The sequence below is a fragment of the Apus apus genome, chromosome 27, assembly GCF_020740795.1.
Source record: "Apus apus isolate bApuApu2 chromosome 27, bApuApu2.pri.cur, whole genome shotgun sequence".
NCBI classification, from domain to species: Eukaryota; Metazoa; Chordata; class Aves; order Apodiformes; family Apodidae; genus Apus; species Apus apus.
The window spans coordinates 2315163-2321471 of NC_067308.1; the positions used below are offsets into that span (position 1 = coordinate 2315163).

At 53.3% G+C, this 6309-nt stretch overlaps 1 pseudogene; it reads right to left on the minus strand.

The window, feature by feature from the left end:
- Nucleotides 1-3439: 3439 nt before the first annotated feature.
- LOC127394994 (olfactory receptor 14J1-like) lies at nucleotides 3440-4008 on the minus strand (annotated as a pseudogene).
- Nucleotides 4009-6309: the final 2301 nt, after the last annotated feature.

Below are 6309 nucleotides of genomic sequence, written 5' to 3' on the forward strand. Positions count from 1 at the left end.
TGTCATAGTTGGTGACGTCATAATGGGTGACGTCATAATGGATTACTTCATAATGGATGACGTCGTAGTTGGTGATGTCATAATGGAATACATCATAATGGGTGACATCATAATTGATGGTGTCATAATGGGAGATATCATAATGGATTATGTCATAATGGGTGACATCATAATGGGTGATGGCATACTGGATGACGTCATAATTACTATCGTCATAAGGGATGATATCGTAATGGGTGACATCATAATGGATGATGTCATAATGGGTGACATCATAGTTGGTGATGTCATAATGGGTGATGTCATAATGGGTGCAGTCATAATGGATGGTGTCATAGTTGGTGATGTCATAATGTGTGAAATAATAATAGGTGACGTCAGAATGGATGATGTCATAATGGATTATGTCATAATGAATGACAAGATAACGGATGATGTCATAATGGATGATGTCATAGTTTGTGGTATCATAATGGATGAAGTAATCATGAATGTTGTCATAATGGATGATCTCATAATGGATGACGTCTGTGGGAAACTGTTCTTTTCTTCCCCCAGGGCTCGGGACCCCGGCACGCTCGGCGCTGAGGCTCAGGCTGGACCCGGGGCAGGCAGGCAGGCAGGGTCCCAGCACCAGTGTCCGCAGCAGGGGGGTGTCCCACACAGAAAGCGTCCGAACGGGCCTCAGGGAGGAGGGAAGGGCCCACCTGCTGCCTTCGCCCCTTTGATACCCCCTGACCCACCTGTCCAGTCAGTGTCACTGTCCAGAGCCAACGAGCGTCCATGAGCCCCACATTAGGGCGGTGACTGCCAGGGGCACAGGATGGCTTGTCGCCCATCCTTTCTGTCCCGGGCCACAGCTGTTGTTTTGGGTTCAGTTGTCCTTGAGAAGCAAGTCGGTTTTAGTCCCTTAGCTGGGGATAATCAGGAGAGGCCTTTGCTGGCTGAAAAGACATTTTGTTTAGACTGATGTGGGGAAGAAAAGAACAGTTTCCCACAACTTGTCTGGAAAAAAACCCAAGTGACCAGGTGCTGAGGCAGGCCCAGCGATGTCAGAGTGGAACGGAATGTCAGAAGACCCACCCAGCAGTGCTGCAATCTTGGAGAGCGGAGATGCAGAGGAAGATGAAGATGACAGGGCTGGGGGGGTGACCGTTTCTATTGCAGCAACCTGACTTGGGGCAAGCAGATCCTCTGACAGCATCAAGTGCATCACAAGTCCCAAAGAGAGGGAGGGAACAGCTCAGGCAGTGGAGATGGGGAGAGGAAGGCACAGCCAACATGGTTGGGCTGTTGCTTGTGAGGTCACCTCATGACAGCAATGGGGTTGGCCCCATGAGGGCCTGAAGGACACCAGGTGGGAAGGCTGCAGAGAGATGAGCTGGCCCCTGGTGAGGACCTACCCTGGGGTGAAGCCGCCTGTACATGCCGTGGGGAACTTTGGGGTGTGGTAGTAGCAATGGTAGGATGTGAGAGAGAAGAGCTGGAGCAGGGACCAGCAGGATGGGCAGCTCCGTGTGTCCTGGCTGGGTGTCACAGGGTGCTGCAGGCTGGAGAAGGGACACAACTGCACCAAGGGCAGTTTTGGGGACCTTCTGGGCAGTCAGGTCCTGCAAGGCTGTTAGTGCCTGGGGAAGCCATCGGTGATGCCACTGCAGTCCCAGGGGACCTAGGCAATGGTGTCCCAGATATCAAATCTGGGTACAATGGAGAAAACCACAGACCGTTGCGGAAAAAAATCACTGCAGTGGGTTATGAATTGGTGTGAAGAATGGGGAAGAGAGAAAGAGAGATCAAGGTGGATCCTAGAACAGGAAGTCAGCCAAGGGCAGGAAAGTGGGGGTTTCCAGGGGCCAGCTGCCCACGGGGAAGTGGCTGGTCATTGCTGGTCTGACCAAACCCTGTGCCTGATCACCATGGTCTGTGCTGCTTATTAGACTCGTTTCAGCTGTGGTGGAGTTAATTATCACCATAGGAACTTGCCTGGGGCTGTGCTTCAGATGGTGATGGAAACAGTGTTGATACCACGCCAGTGTTGCAGTCACTGCTGAGCAGGACTTGCACAACGTCAAGGCCTTTTCTGTTTCTTTCTCTGCCAGCCAGTGAGGAGCCTTGGAGAGCACAAGAAGCTGGAGGGCACACAGGTGGGACAGCTGAGCCCAACAGACACAGTGGACATTCCGTACAAGAGGGCATCATGCTCAGCAATAAAAAGCTGGAGCAAGAAGAAGGCGCGGGAGGCATTCGAAGTGATGGTGCTTGTCTTCCCAAGCCACCACTACACATGGTGCAATCTTGCTTTCCTGGAGGTGGCTGAACACTGGCCTGCCAATAGGAAGGGCTGAATTAATGAATTCCTTAGCTTGGCTTGCAGATCCAGCTTGTGCTTTAGCTGCTAAACTGTCTTTATCTCAAGACAGGAGCTGTCACACTGATTCCCTTCCCATCCTCTGCCCAGTTCTGCTGTGGGGGGAGCAGCTCTGAGCTGTGTGGTGCTGGGTTAAACTACAGGATCTACTAAACCTTTTGTGGCTCCTTGCTGTGTGAGTGGGCTCACTGTTGTGTGTGTGGTTGGGTGTGAATTTCTGTATATGCTTTGTTGGTCAGTTCTGAGTGGGGCTGGCAAGGCGGAGGAGACCACCAGGATCTAGGGAGGTGCAGGATTTGAACGGCCCAATGGGTCATATCTCTGAGTCTGGGCAGACCCAATGGCCAGACCCACACTGGAGAGACTGTGGGGGTATGTGTGCCTGCAGGGAAGTTCTTCCCGGAAGGTGTGGACCACTTGTGCAAACTTCACACCGGATCAGGCTGAGAGGGGGAATGGGATGGGGCCAGTTGTGTTGCTCCTGGCTGTGGAAGTGCTGCTGGTGCTGTGTTGGCTGTAAAGGTGCTGTTGTCTGTTGGAGTTGCTCTGCATCAGGTAGGCTGTGTCCATCTTTGTTTACCTGCAGATACCTGGGTTTCCCTTTGGTTGACTCCACCTTGGGTGATTCCCCTTTGTGGGGCTCAAATCACTGTCCACCCCAGTCACACACAGTCCCTGCATTTGTTGCAGGCTCTCCAGGCAGCTCCAGATGGTCCCCTGGAGGATTTTGACTACCCTGTCCTATACTGAGACAGAGCAGTAAGACACGATTAAGAACAGCCAAAACTTGAGGAACTGGAAAGGGTCATTTTGTTACAGAGATGTTAAAGAGAAGTAACTCTGAAGCAGTGTTAAAAAAAGCTTTATACAAGCTTCAGGTGATAGAGATGGGTCCATTTCTCAGGAGAGTGAATTGAACTAAAAATATTATATAGGAACATGATTTTAATTAACAATACAGTTACTTGCTAACAAAAAAACCCCACAATAAACAAAGTAAAGGCTCACATTGTGACACCGTAGATGTCACTTGTGGAGAATGATGGAATGTTCATCAATATTGACTAACACTCATGAAATCACTTTCCTAATGGAATTCTTGAACTCCTGGTTCCTCAGGCTGTAGATGAGGGGGTTCAATGCTGGAGGCACCACTGAGTACAGAACTGCCAGCACCAGGTCCAGGGATGGAGAGGAGATGGAGGGGGGCTTCAGGTAGGCAAACATGACAGTGTTGATGAACAGGGAGACCACAGCCAGGTGAGGGAGGCAGGTGGAAAAGGCTTTGTGCCTTCCCTGCTGAGAGGGGATCCACAGCACAGCCCTGAAGATCTGCGCATAGGACACCACCATGAAGACAAAGCACCCAAAGACTAAACAGGCACCAATCACAAAAAGCCCAGCTTCCCTGAGGTAGGAGTGTGAGCAGGAGAGCTTGAGGATCTGGGGATTTCACAGAAGAACTGTCCTAGGGCATTGCCCTGGCAGAGGGGCAGTGAAAATGTACTGGCTGTGTGCAGCAGAGCATTGAGAAACCCAGTGGCCCAGGCAGCTGCTGCCATGTGGACACAAGCTCTGCTGCCCAGGAGGGTCCCGTAGTGCAGGGGTCTGCAGATGGCCACGTAGTGGTCATAGCACATGATGGTGAGGAGACAATACTCTGCTCCAAGGAAGAAAAAAAAAGAACAAGAGCTGTGCAGCACATGCTGAGTAGGAGATGGCCCTGGTGTCCCAGAGGGAATTGGCCATGGCTTTGGGGAGGGTGGTGGAGATGCAGCCCAGGTCAAGGAGGGAGAGGTTGAGCAGGAAGAAGTACGTGGAGGTGGTGGTCCCAGGCAATGGTGGTGATGATGAGGCCGTTGCCCAGGAGGGCAGCCAGGTAGATGCCCAGGAAGAGCCAGAAGTGCAGGAGCTGCAGCTCCCGCCTGTCTGCGAATGCCAGGAGGAGGAACTGGCTGATGGAGCTGCTGTTGGACATCCCAGCCCTTTCCTCAGGAGGTGCTGTCAGAGGAGGAAAGCACACTCACAAGTCAGGACAGCCCTGAGCAAATCTCTTCCCATTCCCTCCCCTCAAACCACCCCCTGAAAACACACATTGACTCTCTCCTTTTTTACAGAACTTTCTTGGATGTCCCTGGCTGGAGCTCTGGTCTATGCTGGCCAAGTGTGCTGTGAGGAGCCCAGCTGCTAAAAGAGTTTTTCCTGCTCCACAGCAGGGGCAACATGGGAAAGAAGATGAGGAGCTGCTAAACAGGTGACTCAGGCTGAGATCCCAGTGCCTTGGAGCCAGGAGCTCTGCTGTGGAGCAGAAGAGACCAAGGGCTTGCTCTGGGGAAGGGACCTGACTGCAGCTGCTCCTGCTGGAAGCTGTCCCCACCTCTCCTCCCTTGCCCTGCTCACAGCCCCATCCTACCCAGCCTGTGCTCAGCTCTGCCCTGCAGAGCCCTCCTGGCAGCAGGACCCTGCCCAGGGGCAGCTCTGTGCTGGCCACTCCTGAAGAGGAGATCAGATCAGCCCTGGGGAGAGCACAGAGCTGAGGGCAGTGCTTCCTGCAGGCAGAGGAAAGGCTGAAGGCACTTTCTCAGGGGCCTTGACAAACCTGCTCCTGTCTCCCTGCAAAACTGCAGGAGTCTGGGTCTCCTGTCCAAGCCAGCAGCTCCAGGACTGGTTCCTCTCCCCCGCACAGAGGGGCATGGAAAGAGACACTCACCATGCCCAGGGCTGTGAAGATGTCTCCTTGAGCAGCTCTCAGCCCTCCTGCCCCTCCTGCCTGCCTTTATCCTCTCTCCCTGCCTGGCTCCTCTCCCTGCTGCCTGCAGGCAATGCCCTCAGCCCCTGCTGGGGCTCCTCTCCACAAGGCAGGCTCAGCTGCACACTCCAAACTTTCTGCAGCATTAATGGGTCCCAGGGAGGACCATTACCAGGAAAGGCTGCACAGGGGCTGCTTAGAGCAGGAACCTGGAAGCACTCATGGCAGGCAGGGAAAGGCCATGGCAAGGTGGCTCTGATGAGCACTGAAGCTGAAGAAACCTCTCCATAAGCCAGAGTCAGGTACAAACTCCAGAGTTTCTGGCAGTGTGAAGGGTCCCACTGAGGGACATCCCTGACAAACCTGCCAGGCTCTGGTTAGAGCAGGAACCTGGAGGCCCTGCTGACAGGCAGGCAAAGGCAAGGACAAGATGGCTCTGAGCTGGAGTCAGCCTGGCTGGGTGAGATGATTCCAAGGTGCAAGCCCTGACCCAGAGGCCCTGAGAGAAGAGATCCTGCCCCTCACACGTTGCTCAGGGCTCTGCCCGGGCACTGGGATGTGGGGATGTGCAGTGCCTGGAGCAGGACTAGGAGACACTCTTTCTCAGGCTCACAGGCTGTGATGAGGAGCCCATGGAGTCCTGCTGCTCTCATGAGAAGGTGTCTCCTCGTAGGCAGCAGCTGCAGAGAGAAGCTCCACAGCCCAGGAGATCAAGACCTGGGCTGGGGGCTCTCAGCCATGGCTGTGCCCCCAGCTGTCCCCACCACAGGCTGGCCTACAGTGTCTGACTCCTGCAGCTCTTTCCCTGCAGGCTGTGGACATCCCCCTGCTTCCCAAACTGGCCACCCATGGTGATGTCATGGCCATACATCCCATTTAAGGCTCTACTGCCCCATTGTGATGTCATGGCCATACACCCCATTTAAGGCTCTACTGCCACATTGTTGTGTCATGGACATATATTCCATACAAGGCCATATGAAGAATAGGCCTGAGCAATCAACAAAGTGCCTCATCTTCATGAAGGGTATAGTCTTTTTTTATGAGTTCCAGTTCCTTTAGAGAGAAAGTTTGGACATGGTCATCATTGACATCTGCTTGAGAAGGGCCTGCTTCTCCATCTGCTTGAGGAGAATCTTCTCCATCACGCTCCTCCTGGTCTTGTGGAAGCTGTGGAGATTTCAGACAGGGA